Source organism: Protopterus annectens, chromosome 3.part0, assembly GCF_019279795.1.
Source record: "Protopterus annectens isolate FY-2018-M chromosome 3.part0, PAN1.0, whole genome shotgun sequence".
In the NCBI taxonomy this organism is placed as follows: domain Eukaryota; kingdom Metazoa; phylum Chordata; order Ceratodontiformes; family Protopteridae; genus Protopterus; species Protopterus annectens.
The window spans coordinates 804816498-804831938 of record NC_056731.1 but is presented as its reverse complement, the minus strand read 5'-3'; positions in this window follow the sequence as shown (position 1 = coordinate 804831938).

Here is a 15441-nt window from a genome sequence, read left to right as displayed (position 1 = left end):
GAAGTGCACTGTTGTAAGAAATGAAACATAGCTAAGCCTGCTTTTAAATATTACAAGGGTTTTTTGGCTGCATTGTTTTAAGTTAAGAAGGCTTACTGGTCTAATGGTTGAAGGAACTCCCTCAAGCCCTGCACACCTGACAGCAAGAGTTGGGAGGGAGAAAGTCCCCTTTTCTATAAGGCTTGGCTGTGCTTCTCTCCTATATCCTACTCCCAACTCTGAGATCTCTAAATCATATCCCCAGACTTCTAGTAACCTGCTGCCTTCCTTACACACCCCACAGTACTTCCCCAAAGGATGCTACATTACATCCATTACTCTTCACAAGGAAAGTTATACAGGTTAATTGCATGCCATTACTAATAGTTTCCAAAACAAGACTCCTACTGCAAACACTGTCTTTCAAAATAACTGCTAATATCCAGCTACATAGCACAGGCAGCTAAAGATTTGACTGGCAAAAAGGAACCCACATTTGCCTAACATCTTGCAAACTCTGCTGAAAACATGAATAAGACTTAGTAGGAATACTAGAGGTTCATGCAATGGAGTTTGAGCTTACTGAGCTCAAGTTACCACAGTGCATTTGCACTAAGCAGTTGTGGAGGAACTAGCATGTAGAGAAAAACTTTCCTTCAAGAAATGGCAAATTCAGGCTTAGTGAACCTGACAAGGATGAAGGGGTGGGCCTGACTCTTGCTGGGAAACAAAGGTTTGATAGGGTTCCCAGGTGGGAACAAATAGGGGAGAAAAATCTCATATACAGCCTGGAATACCCAGCTCCCAATCCCCCAGAATGAATGGGCCAAATGGGCAAAGGTCCAGGAACCAAAGGGCAAGCAGCAGGGAGCAAAAAAAATGCTGCTAATTGGTCATATCTAACAAAAGCAACGATAAATCAAAAAGAAAGAAAACTGATAAAATCACAGTCCTTTTGGAGCAACTCTGCAACTAAGTAGGCTATCACTCAAACCAGAATTTAAAAACACATGGCATAGTCAATTTATCTTTCAAAACAGCAGCAACAGTTTTTTTGGTGGTCAAATAACCTCAGCTACAGATATCTACTAACTAGAAGAATGTTCTGCATAACACAAACTACTTTACAGTACTTACTCAGGATATGTGACACTGGAGTTACAAAGAATTTAAACAGTAATCACACTTCTATTGTTGCTACAGTCCTCAGTTAATTCTATGGCCACTTACAAATACAGCTCAAAATGGATTATTTCATCCTCATTGGAATCATGTTGTAAATAGTCTTGTGTTGGTTTTTAGTTGTTTCTTATGTTAGTTATCAATTAGAATTGGTACAAGGTGTGACTTCCCTTGTCTGGGCCAGTAATCAATGAGCTTGAATCCTCACTACTAACATTGGAGAGGGATGTTCACTTCAAACAAAAACAGATACACACAGTATTTCCAGATGCAGTTCTCTGCATCAAGCAAAAGTTCCCTTAAGACCACCCACGGAACACACTCAATTTGGGGGGGGGGGTCTGGATTTCTCTCTCCATATCCCTCCAGTTCCCCAGTAAGACTCCCCACTGGCACAGCTATAGAGTTCAGTCATTAACTGAGTGTCCAAGTCAAGTCCACCAGCATCCTCTCTGTGAAACTAGTGCTTTGTGTCCTTGTTCCAAGCAGCTGACACATTTGTTGAGATTTGATTTTCACACACACACACACACACACACACACACACACACACACACACACACACATCGGAAAGGCTGGCAGAGATTTACTAGCCATGCCCTTTTCTGCCCAGACTATAAGGTAGTTGCTGCCACCAGACACTCCAAAGCTAGCTACTCTAAGGCTCTTACAAGGGTACCCAGTTATACTGAGTGAAATTACTATTAGTACAAGGAGTGGCCATTGAGTCACCAAATAGATATGAGTACTCTTAAAGGTTAAAATATTCTCTAAAGGACCAGCCATAATGAAAAGTTTAAATATATTTAATAATAAATAGTAAAACAACATAAAAATACTAAATATCTATTTACAATAAACGTCAGCGTTTCAATCACAGGAGATATTAAAATAACACAGATGAATAGATTCACATAGATACAGAAAAAAACAGTACTTAACTAATCTCACTACATTTTCCTTACTGATTTAAAGAATCATTACTTCCTAAGCACTTACTAGAGCAAGGCAAGATGAAGTGGGTGAGGGGTCATTCTTTGTCAGGTTCCAAAAAGAGGGTGCACTGAGACTTCAGTCTCATCTAGTATTAAAATGTCATTACAGAGCTGGCTTTCAGAATGACATAAAACACATCTGTTTATATGACTTCTGGTTCCCATACTACCCCCTTGGCTAGAAGTTGTCAGGATTTAGCACATATGTGTCAATAATGCCCATATACACAGCTTTGCTAAGCTCTGTTGCAGCTTCTGGAAGTCATAAAACAATTTCAAACTTCTACCCTTCCAGAGTAGCAATTAGTTCACTGCTAAAGACAGAAGGGCTTCCTAGTACTTGTTTTCCCAGACATTTTATCTCTGGTTGCAATCAGAACTGTAAGTTACAATCTTTATGGCCTAAATTAAGTAATTTAATTTCTTACTATTTTTCAAAGTTAGCTGGACTGAGATTAACCTCTTCTCTTCCAGTATCCTATTTGCAAAAGTATGGTCTGATATAACTGTATATTTCTTTGCTGTCCAGCAGGACACACTGTTGATACATTTTTAACACACTAAACTTTACAAATACATTTTCAACACAAGGATCTATACAAATCAGTTTGATATACAAATTACATATGATTCTTTACAAAATTCAGTTCCAACTAGCTATGCTCGCAATTGCTACACATCCACTGCCTTACTTCTCCTGGCATAGCTGGGAATACTTCACATTGTCCCACAAGGCTTATTTTGGCTGGAGGCTAGTCAATGCGTGATGATATCTTGTTTGAAACCTGTGGATGTTCTATTTTATACATTGCTATTAGCATGTATTCAAAGTTTTCTTGAAACATTAACAGTCTTAGTTCTCCAGTAAAATACAGCAATACGTTTTTACATACTAAGTACTTTCCTCCAACCTTTGTCTTCATGCAAGAAACACAACTTATACAAAATCTGACATTATGAAAATAAGTTATTAAATTCTGAATATCAACATTTATGTACTTCTTTCCAACCATACAGAAAGGCACAGAAGAGTGGTAATATTAATTAAGAAGGGATTAATTTTATCTTAGAAGTACTGCGTGACAATTCTGGGAGGTGTGCAGCCCTTAAAAGTTGGCATTGAGGGATGAAGGTTACAACAATAAATGTCTATGTTCCATCTGGCTCTAGAATTGTACACATTTCCCAATAACAAGAGACTAAAACAATGAATGAAAAGATCACACAGACAAACCAATCATTTAAAAACAAAGAAAAATCTACCCAAGCTAGAATTTCCACTCTGTGATTCCTTAAATCTCTTATATTAGAGGCACATGGGATATACGCAAATAACCATTTAAGGACATCAGGTGTTTCAGCTATATGTCAATTCTGAATGCCCATAACATTTTTTGCTTTTTAAGTCTGTTACGGACAAATTCAGGTCAATAAAGCCAAACCCCATTAGCTGTAGACATGCATGTTTCAGCCTTCATATGGCACAGCATAAGTGGACTATTTGGTTAACCTTAAGAAACACAGGGTTGTCTACTCAGCTGCATGTGCCATGTAATTCAGCGCTCTTACTGAGAAGGTGGCTGAAGCGTACACCCACTTCCCGAATCGATCTATCGTCTTTGACTCTCAGTCAGGAGGATGGACCGAAGAGCTCTCCTGAGTGAGCTCTTTTTAGTGGCAGCTGCCACCATCATAGCGTCAATTGGGGATCTTTTATTTCAATACGTTCTATCCAAGAGGGGACTAAGGACTTTGTTCAGGTGCTTTGGGATGGGCTCCACTGTGTTTGGCTCCTTCCACGTCCGAGATGTTATAAGATCCACTAAGAGATCAGTGGGAGGGGACACCCAGGAAGTAGATGGGTCTGCGCCGAATGCCTCATGGAACACTGATTTGTCCGGGGTTGGTTTTTGGGCAGACCACACCCCCCCTTTGGCAGAGGAGTTCCATGACATCTCCAAAGGAGACATCCTTGGGGGGTGACCGGGGGAACCTTCCTATTCCTCCAAATCAGTGTCTTCAGTAAGGGACTCAGGTGGAGAGTCCATGTGCCTCCTTTTGCACGTCCATTAGCAAGGGATCTCCTCAGTGAAAATCTCTGGGGAGGACTCGTGAGCGTCCTGCTGCTCCCAATTTGAGGCTTTCTGAGGTAAACAGTGGCAGCCTGTCCCTGAGATGGCAGGATGGTTGGGACTGTACCCAAAACAGAGGGAGTTGGGGCAAAGTCCAAGGACGAGATGTTCAAGGGTCTCGATGACACTGAGAGTACCCTCTCCACCACGTCAAAGGCTGAAGGAGAATGGACATCCTGAGAAGTACCAGTAGGAGCTGTCCCCTTCTGATCTGATGTGGGAATCAGAGCAGAGATTCCAGGAGCCAAGACGCCAAGGGAAAGACTGCGCTGTGACACACTCAGAGCCGACAGCAACCCCTCAGATCATACACCGAGGCTACGGCTCCGGGAACTTGGATCCGACCCAGTCATTTCTGACATGCTTAAGGCAATGGCCAGTATTGAGGTACAAGATACCATCACCACCAACCCCTTGACCCCGAGGGTCCTCGGATCCAATGGCTCTGAAACCGAAGGTCAGATTGGAGAAGGAGTAATCAGGGTAAAGAAAGATTGCAAGCGCCCTGCTCTGGAGGGAGAGGGGGCAGGCAAGACTCCCACCTGGATTTGGGTGCGGATGAACTTCCGCATAATCCTATCCATCTCTGCTTTAATAAGGCTCCAGGTGGAGTGGGAGGAGGAGGCTACTGACACTGGTCTGGAGTGCAGATGAGGTGAAGCCTAAATGGAAGACCGGATCTGGGACTCCTCTGGCTCAGAGAAAAACCTGGGAGAATGGAGCTGGGGAGATTCTGGTCTGGTCGTTGGCCTGGTTTTTTGGCAGAGGTCCTGCCGGAGCTGAGAGGTCAGGCGACCACTTCTTAGCCCTATCTTTTTCTGGCTTCTTCCCTTCCCTGGGATTTTTGGTTGGAGCTTGAGACCCAGTGGCTGGGGAGGGGGAAAAGCTGAGGCCGATGCAGAAGCCGGCAGTGTGGGAGTTACCATCCCCGAGGAGGGAAGTAAGCCCTTCAGAATAAGCTCATCCCTCCTGTCCTTGAGTGCCCTCATGTTAAACCCCCGCATAGATAGGTCAGGAGGTAAGCAGATAAGCAGCCCCCAGACATACCATGCAGACAGTGTGGCCATTGGTTGGGGAGTGCTTATGACCACACTCTATGCACTTCATAAAACCTAGTTTTGGGGGTATCAGTCATAGTCCCAAGACAGGCCCACCAAACCACACACACACACACACACACACACACACACACACACACACACACACAGACACATAGACACATGCACACACACACACACACACACACACACACACACACACACACACACACACACACACACACACACACACAAGGAGCTACAGAAAAAGAACAGAAAGAAAAGGAGGTTTTATTTTATTTATTTTTTTCCAATGACCAAATGGGGAGGTAGAAAGTAGAGATAGAGTTAGAAAGATTAGAGATAGAGAAAATGCCCCAAAATGACACACTTACCTAGGAAAACATGCTTAGAGCTCAGACCATGATGCTTACTATTTCAGCGGCAAACAAGATCTGAAGGGAGGAAGGAGACAGGGGCATTATGGGCAAGGGAAGTAGTTTGTAGCCGGGATCGGATGCTAGTTATGCAGCCGAGTCGGATCCAATACGGATCCGAAACCCACAGGTTGAAGACCAAATGAAATCAACTACCTCAGATCACAAGGTTGTCATTCCCAGCTGGTGTCCATAACTATTAGGATGTCTGCAAAATATCCCAACTAACAAACTAAAACAATGAGTAAAAAGGTCACACAAACCAACCAGTAAAAACTAAAGAGAAATCAAGCCAAGCTAAAGCTTCCACTATGTGATTCCTTAAACCTCTTGTATTAGAGTCCACTGTGTGATTCCTTAAACCTCTTGTATTAGAGTCCACTGTGTGATTCCTGTGGTCATTTGCATATATCCCATGTAGCTCTAATACAAAAGGTTTAAGGAAATACACAATAACAAGAGACTGGGTCCTGTTCAGAGAAGGACTTAACTTTGGGTGGTTACTGGAATAGGATTACTAGTACAGGATTGCCTGCTGTAGATTAAATATGATCCCCTGCTTGGAAGGTATTTTAAAAGTTGTTTACAGTAATGGGGATCATAGATACTGTTAAGTTAAGAAAGGGGTGGGACAGAAGATATACTGACTAATCTGTTATGTGCAAAAGCTTTTCAAATATAGACAAGGCCTGTACTTAAAAAAAAAAAAAAAAAGAAATGTAATTATTTCCCCTTAGTGTGGTTGACATCATCACCCTTTCAGATTGTGCTCCTCTCAGTGTTTCATTTGCACTTAACCCTTTTTATTAAAAGCAACCATTTCAAAATGAGGTTTTTCAAAGGCCAGGCATTCACAAACTGCTTGAATGCTCTGGTGGGTGAACTAGAACACAAGCTCTTGCTAGAGCAGAATGGGTTTGTAAGAGTATCTGCAAATGTTAAGGGAAGCTTGTTTTCACTATTGAATACGTCTTGTCAAGTAGCAGGGAGTAATTTTGATTGGCATTTAAACGAGGTAGAACACAAACTGCAAACTTTAGGGAGGACTGCATTTCTCTGGCCTTAAATATGGGAGGAACAGTGATATAGACACAAAGAAAAGATTAATTAGAAGATGGAACAAAGCTGGACTATGCAAAGTTAGCTGTTAGGGTCAGACACATTGACTCTTTTCATAGAAAAAAAGCAAACATCAGCAAACAAGTTACATCACCAGACAATAGACAAAATGACTACAAGTCTTAGGCATTGTCTTACAGGTATAGAGTTAATTTAATCTGTAGATGTTTTACACAGATTTAAAGATATACATTTAGGAACAATTATCTGTTGGTCATCAGGTGTAGAATAATGTTTATTTAGGTTATGCTGGTTTTCCAAATTAAATGAGGAACAAGGTTAGGCTGTTACTGCACCTATAGCTAGGCCAGAAGGGCAGGTGACCTTTACTTCAGTTAGAAAGGGTATGACCCCAGGCTCTTACATTTACCTAACATTTAAGGAATGTTCCCTTGTTTTTAATGTTAGTGAAGAAAGTAGTGGAGATAGGAGTTATTCTCCAGTCATGGAAATAACTATTCCTGTGACTCAGAAAGAAAAAGAGAATGATCTGATACTGGCAGTGTTTTAAAGACCGATATTACTGTTCAAGGCTGATTATACATATTTATGACTGGAATGTCTAAACAAATACCCTTTTCTTACAGGAATAAGTTCATCAGGACCAGTACAGCATTACAAACAGAAACATGACAGTTTATTAGAGCCCTTCTACTATTACATTATGGAGTGAGAGAGAGAGAGAGAGATGGTATTAATGATGCTTGCTCCACTGTTAAGACAGGGTCAAGGCTGCCCATAGAACTAGCAATTAGTAGATATACACGCCAAGGATGTTCCTATTTAGTTTGCACATAACACTGATCTAGTTAGTGGGCCTGTAACATATCAGACAGCATTATGTGCTGAAGTTCTGTTGATACATTTATTGGACAATGACGTGACAAATACAAAAAATTATTTAACAAACTTACTTAGTGTCAAATTTTAGGGTACAAGATTAACATGACAAAAGATGAAAGCTATTTCGAACACAGCTCAGTTAAACCTAACTAAATATGAGTAGTTCCTTTCCTGAAAGGGCATGAGTTTGTGTGTTATGCCGGCAGTCCCCTTCCTGGGGGCCTGAATCAGATTTCAGCAGGAATCTTTGCCAGTTTAAGAAATGAAACTCAAAGCTCTTGATATTTTGACACTGTTGAATCTCAACAGCCCAAAAAAAGGCCAAAGCATTAAAAATTATGTTTCTCCTTCACTTTTTGTAGGCGTCACAATATCTGTTGAAAAGAGAAGGCTTACATTTTTTAGGAAAATTAGAGAAAAAAAACGCATATATTTTCTTAAGTCTTACAAGGTACACAGAATTTCCTGGCCAATACTCATGGTGCTACTGTACAAAACAGGGTCTGTAGTAATGGATTTGGAATACTATGGCTTTGCTGGTGGATTTAGATACTTACAGAATACTCTGGATGCCAGTTATAATACACTTTAGGAGCTCCTAACTGAGATGGGTGGCTTGTACTCACTTTTACACAGAGAGTTGTTTGGAAAGACTAGTACATGCCTTTTTCTCCAATGATTTATTAGGAAAGTTGTTAAATTTGTTAGGATATGTAAAGTAAAAGATTGGAACAGCTCTTTGGAGCTAATTTGTTAGATGATTAGTAGGATGAAGAGGAACGTGGTCTCTGTTAGGTAGTTATGCAAGATTTCCTTGGTGAGAATTTGAAAACAATTGCCATCTTAAAATCAGGCTGTTTACTTGACAATAGTTTAATACACATTTTCTCTCAAAAAATGCTAGCTCTGTACTGCAGACTAATATCCATCTTTAAGAGACTGAAGACAGCACAGGCAAGATAGGAAGACAGGCTCCAACTAATTCAGAATTTGCTGTAAGCCAGTGAGGGATATCAGGAAAGGGACAGTATTCATTCCTTAGATTTGAAGGGCACTAGATTAGAAGGTATGCAGGTCATACAAAACTCTAGCAAAGTTATACTTTCCACTGTGTGATACCTTAAACCTCCTGTATCAGAGGCAACATGGTACATATGCAAATTACCTTTTAAGGATATCAGGTGTTTCAGCTAAATATCAATTCTGAATGTTCATGACTTTTTCTTTTACAAGTCTATTTACGGACAAATTTCAGGCCAATAAAACCAAACCCCTCGAACTATGGACATGCATGTTTCTGCCTTTTTATGGTATCATCAGCACAGCATAAGAGAAATGTTTGACTTTTGGAAACACAGGGTTGTCTTACCCAACTGATATCCATACCATAACCATAAGGGTATCTACAAAATATCCCAACAAACTAAAACAATGAGTAAAAAGGTCACACAGAAAAAAATTGGTTAAAAACATAAAAAAAAATCTAGTAAATTTAGACTTTATACTGTGTGATGCCTTAAACCTCTTGTATCAGAGGCAACATGTGATATATGCAAATTACCCTTTAAGGATATCAGGTATTTCAGGTAAACGGCAATTCTGAATGTCCATGACTTTTTCTTTAATTTTTACTTTTAAGTCTATATATGGACAAGTCTATTTATGTCCATAAATAGACTTAAAACTAAAAGAAAAAGTCATGGACATTCAGAATTGCCTAACTAGGACTCTAAACATCCTCAACTCCACCAAGCAGGACTACAGCATGTTAGTAGCCCATGAGGTGGTAAATGAGCTGGTGGACAAACTCCTCAAGACCAAGAAGAAGGATGTGCTGGAACTTGCCATGCTAGTTTTGGGTCTATATTACATCCTTGAAAAAACTCTTCAGCGGACGCCTGTTCGCCAACCAATAAACAGTGAAATCCAACTTCTTTGAACAGACGTTTCAGCAAATTTTTTCTTAGGGGAAAAAAATCGCTTGGCCAACCAAAAAAACAGACAAACTTTCAAACCCTTCAAAGTAGGGGGCTTCACCACCCCCCCCACATCCCCCAATGTAGGGGGCTGTGCCCCCCACACCCCCCCCAACTAAATATACCAACTCTGACATCACACTACAGTGGAAAAAAGGGCAAATTCCTGATGATGGCCAAATGTTTTTTCCCCTAGGAAAAAATTTGCTGAAATGGCTGTTTATTGTTTGATGAACAGGCATTTGCTGAAGAGGTTTTTTGAAGACATAATATAGACCATTAGTTTCAACTAGAGGTAAGGCATCAGTTCTGAGTGGAATCTGACATTCACCTAGAATGATGCCTCGATTCTAGAAAAAGATAACTGGGTTCAACAGCTGGCTAAGCTGATGGTGTCATTACAGGAGATTCAGTACATATCACCCCAAGGACAAAATGATTGACAAAAAGACATTTTACATCTTTCATTCACAGGCTTCTGCACACTGGCTAAAGTCTTTACTACTGCAATTGTGCCTTTTTTTAAGCAGAGTTCATCTAATGAACTTCTCAACAATACAAACACCACAGTTCCCAAACTGCACAATATAAAGGTGGTTTTACTGAAAGACAGTAGTTAATAATAAACTGACTGGCCTTGAGGTACTCCTACATCTGGAATGCATCCATGCATACACTGTTACATAAACTTGTTTCAAATCCTTACAAAGCACCACTTTTGTGCATGGGTTTTGTACCTACAGTGCTTTCAGACCCACCAGTAACTCTGGCAGAGATTCTGTGTTCGGAATGCATGACATCTCTTCCAAACAGTTACCCAGTACCTAGAGACCCCAAATCCAACCTGTGAGCTTATTAAACTTTAGCTCACCTTAGGAAAACTGAATGTCCAACTCATAGCCTGCTACTGATTACCTTCTATGGCTCTAGACGACCATAATAAATTCCTAGCATTCTTAGGGGATATCCTTATAATCAAGATGGCTTTTTAATCTTGAGTGACTTCAATTATCCTTTCACTGACTGGAACACCTACACTTCCAGTATTTGGTACAGTCAGCAATGCATGGATTGAACAAACAAAAACACAACAGATCAGACTTTCCTCAAACACCCAGGGGTGTAAACATTCTTAATTTGATACTCTCAAATTTGTCACCTATCTGCCCCCCCCCCCCCCCGATTAGTTCTTCATGTGTAAAGTCTGACCATTATTTTATCTTTATCCTCAGGACTTTTACTCCCTCGGCAAGCAATACCAGCCTTGTTAGAGACTTCAGAAAGTAAAACCTCATAAAAATGTATGATGAAATCTCAAAATTTGCCCATGTCAACTCCATGACTGATCCTGATTATGCAGCCAGCTACACCAATGACTTTTATACCCACTTAGATAAACTTATTGATCTGGCAGTCCCTTCAAAAAACATATGTTGGTAAATTATAAAGAAATGTCCTGGTGGTCTGTCAATATAAACAAACTGTATAACAGAATGAATATACTCCTTAAACTGCCTTGCAGGGCAAGAACGTCACAGCATCAGAGTTTTATTAACAATCTGACTAAGAAACTGAAGGTAACTATAAATACTAGCAAAGCATCACACAAATTAAGACTAGCAACTGAAGCAAAGGATGACTATAAAGTCCTTCTTCAGTTATGTCAAAAAACTAAGAAATAACTCTCAATACTGCTTTGAAGTTTTCCACAATGGAACCTACCGCTCAAAACCAAAAGACATTCCAAACATACTGCTAGCAAGTTTGCAGGAAATTTCTTAATTGAAACTACCATCCTCTCTCAAACTGTCCAAGAGACACTCCTCACCCCTGTTACCAGTAAGGAATGTGTTATTAAGGGACTTTCAAAGACTAAGAAAATGTCCTCCATTGGCCTAGACAACATACCAGGTTGTCTAATAAACAGCGTTAAGCATGTATTTGCTCATCCCCTCCCCAAACCGTTTAACCTAAGCCTTGCTACAGGTTATGTCCCTGAATCTTGGTGAACAGCTGTAGTAATGCCCATCCATAAGGGTGGACCCCCAAAGACCCCAGGAACTATAGACCAATCAGTCTTAAAAGCCTTACCTGTAAAGCCATGGAAAGCATCACTGACCTCATAAATTACCAAATACAATCCTGGGTGTTGACTAAGAGTATCTATGCTATTGCACTGGGATGAAACAGCTAGGCTTGAAATGACCTCTGGGATGACAGTCTAGTAACTTCCTAGGATCCTATGACATCAATTTGAATAAGCTCGATAAACAGCAATTCAGCTTTGTAATGGACTAGTCCTGTCTACTGAATCTTGTCAGCTTCTTTAAGGTCACACAGGTGGTTTACAGTGGTTACACTATCCATGCTGTGTACCTTGATCTTGCCAATACATTTGATACCATATTGCTTGATGGAATTGTTTGTAAGTTGATGGCCTTAAACATAGATATATGCATAGTAAGATAGACAGCCAACTGTCTTAAGGAGAGAATGCATATCATTCAAGTGGGTGATGCTTCCTCAGAATCAGGGATGTGTGTTGAGCCCTCTCCTGTCTGACATCGATTTTTTGGACCTACAAACTTATAACGGTGATCTCTAGTTAACAAAATTTGCAGATGACTGCAAGTTAGGTGTGGTTGTCAAAAAAACCTTTGGATGCATAAACATCCCAAAAAAGAACCAATTAAAGCAATTCCTGGTGCTTAGAAAAGGGACTTAAACTAAACATTAAGAAATGTAGCATCACTTTCGGGAAACAGAAACATTATAAATCCCTCTGGATTGAAAACATCCTATTACCATACAAATCAGTGATCAGAGATCTGGGCAATTGGCTTGACAGCATCCTCTCTTTTGACCATCACAATGATGACTGCAGTTTGCAAATCCTTCTATATTTTGCAATTAAGTACCAAAGGCATCTCTTCTAAAACCAAGAAAGTCATTATTCCCCTATATTCTTCCCTACAGAAGAAAAATGCACTCTTCGGTATTTATCTGGCTAGGAATATTTAAAAAAATTTGAAAAGCACAGAGATTCCTAACAAAAAGGATCTCTAGTCTCAAAAACATTAGCTACACGGACAGACTGGAGCCCTTGTCCTTTAAAAGAGTACTATGTACTTAGTGTCGTACAGGTTCCTGTGTCTACAGTGCCCTCAGGGATCCAGTTATTCCCAACCTCCTTTTCTTCAACAAATCAAATTATGTAGCTAATACCAGAACCAGAGATCTCAACCTTCATCAAGTAATAAATAAAACTAAAGAGAAAGAAAGAGGTTTCATCACCCAGCACCTCCCCACATCTAGAACAGACTCCAACTGCATGCCAAGCAATGTGATTCTTTGCCATCCTTCAAACATAGCTTGGACAGCTGGATGGTTGCCCTTAAATTTGCTCCTGGACTTACAGTCACTGCCTTCCTTGCAAAAAGTGGTACGACCTGAGAGTAAATGTTGGAAAGGCATGCATAGCTTCTGGTCAAACTTGCCTTGTATATCCTATGTTCCTATGATAATATGATTTGTTTTAAGTGTTATTCAAACACCATTTCATTTGTTGTTGTTACTGGAAATTTAATACAATGTCACTGCTATTTCTTGCTATCTGTAGGAGTCAATAAAAGGATGTTTTTTTGGGGAAAAGCACCTTTCGATCAGATATAGCAATACTGACAGTATAAATCATAAATGGCCACAAATAGAGTTTTGAACACCATTATGTAACACCAAGATAGCAGTTTTAAACAAACTTTGCTCAAATAATCATGGGTTTTTCCCATGCATGTCACAAAAATATACTCTTTTTACAAACACTGTTAGTTTTAGTACAAAATGATTCCAACCCTTTATCACACTCAAAGGAAAAAGAAATGCAGTCTTAGACACCTAAATGGCTCCTGTTACATATTGCAGTGGGAGAGCAAACTACTTACAGGCATCATTTACATTCCACCCCCACATCTCCCAGCATTACACAGACTAACATAGCCAAATTACTTGAATACACAAAACACTGCAAACTAATAAGATTGAGAGACCTAAGTATGGGCTACAAAGTACAACACAAGGCTAACTGAACAAAATGCTAGAATACATCACGTAGTATAATTAGTGATGGATGCAATTAAACCAAACTACAATTCTAACAGAAATTCAGTTCTAGATCCATTAATTACAAATATCCCTGTCAAAATAAAAACATTACATGTACAAACTAAATAGGTTAAGTTTTCACAGTTCTACAACCTCAACTTGGTCATTAGAAAAGTAACAATAAATAAATAAACACCACAAAAGAACAACAACAAATAATCCTGTCAAGATCAATACTGGAATCCACTGAGTCCATTCTACCAACAAAATTAGAATGCTTAAACTGGGAAGGGAGCAGTACACAATTGCTTTGACCTCGATTTATCCATTTCAGCTTTTACAATCTGATCCTCTCACACTGAGAACAGACTATACTAGATGCAGAGTAAAAGATTGTGAAGAACACCTGCCTCATGAATTAGCAGAGAGCAGAAACAACTCAAAGTGTGTGCGTGTGTCCTTACTTGCCTATTAAGTGTTGTGGATGGTGACATTTACTCAGGATTGCTATACGAGTCAAATGCAACAAGACAGCAACGGATAGATGGACAAACATTCCTAGATATCAATAATGTCTTTATAAAATACCCACAGGGAAAATATTAGCCAAACAATAAGTATAACAAAACATTATTTCTACTACCTAGCCCTGTAATACATGGTTTTTAACACCTCCCTATTCCTACATCAAATAAACAAACAGAATTGATTACCCTTTTTACAATTTAAAAATCAAAATTAAAAGAACTGCTACAAAAACTCAACACATTTTACGATCCACATCATCATGTCAAGTGCCCAAAAATATTAAAACTAGGTACAGCAATCCTACATATATAATTTAATACTCGCTTACAAAAAACATCCCTACAGTTTCAAACATGCACTGGCGATACCATGTCATGGTTCCCAAATCACCTACTACTACTAATGATTTCTACCCAACAGCAAACATCTATCATTCTGCCAAGATATTACAAAGAATTATACATGAGTAAATAACTAACCATTGCAATATATGAGCAAGAAAGTGTAGATCACACAATACATTTACAAAAGCTAACTGTGGGTTTTTAAGCACATTTTATAATGATTTGAAATCTTTCTCTCCAACAGAACTTTCACAGTGATGGGAAGTAGCACCTGCTTACAAAATAGGTTCTATAAAAGAAATAGTCAAAAACAGTCTCCATTAGAACAAAAGAGAAAGAGTTCATATCTCTATGGAACTGATTGTGCAATATTAAATTAACAGTGAATACCTAAAATAATAGTAATGTTGTTTGGGATACCATAAAGACTGTTATACTCAAACCATAGCTATTACAGAGACAACAGGAATCCCCCTGCCTCTGACAAAGCAAGTATTAGAAGAAAAAGTTGTATACAAAATTCATATCAATTTAACATTGAGGATAGAAAGCCTATTGTTATAAACTTCCAACAAACCTAGACTTGAATATGAGCTTCCCTTTACTGCACTCTTATTCCCACAAAACTGCAAAAATAAATTTCAAGGAAAAAGCTCTAATGTTTAACTCTAAAAGGATGCTCTTAGAATATAGAGAGTTAAGTGTGTCAGTTAAATCTGGATGCCAGAAACCCTCAAGTTGAACAATTACCATTCCAGTGTTCCAGTA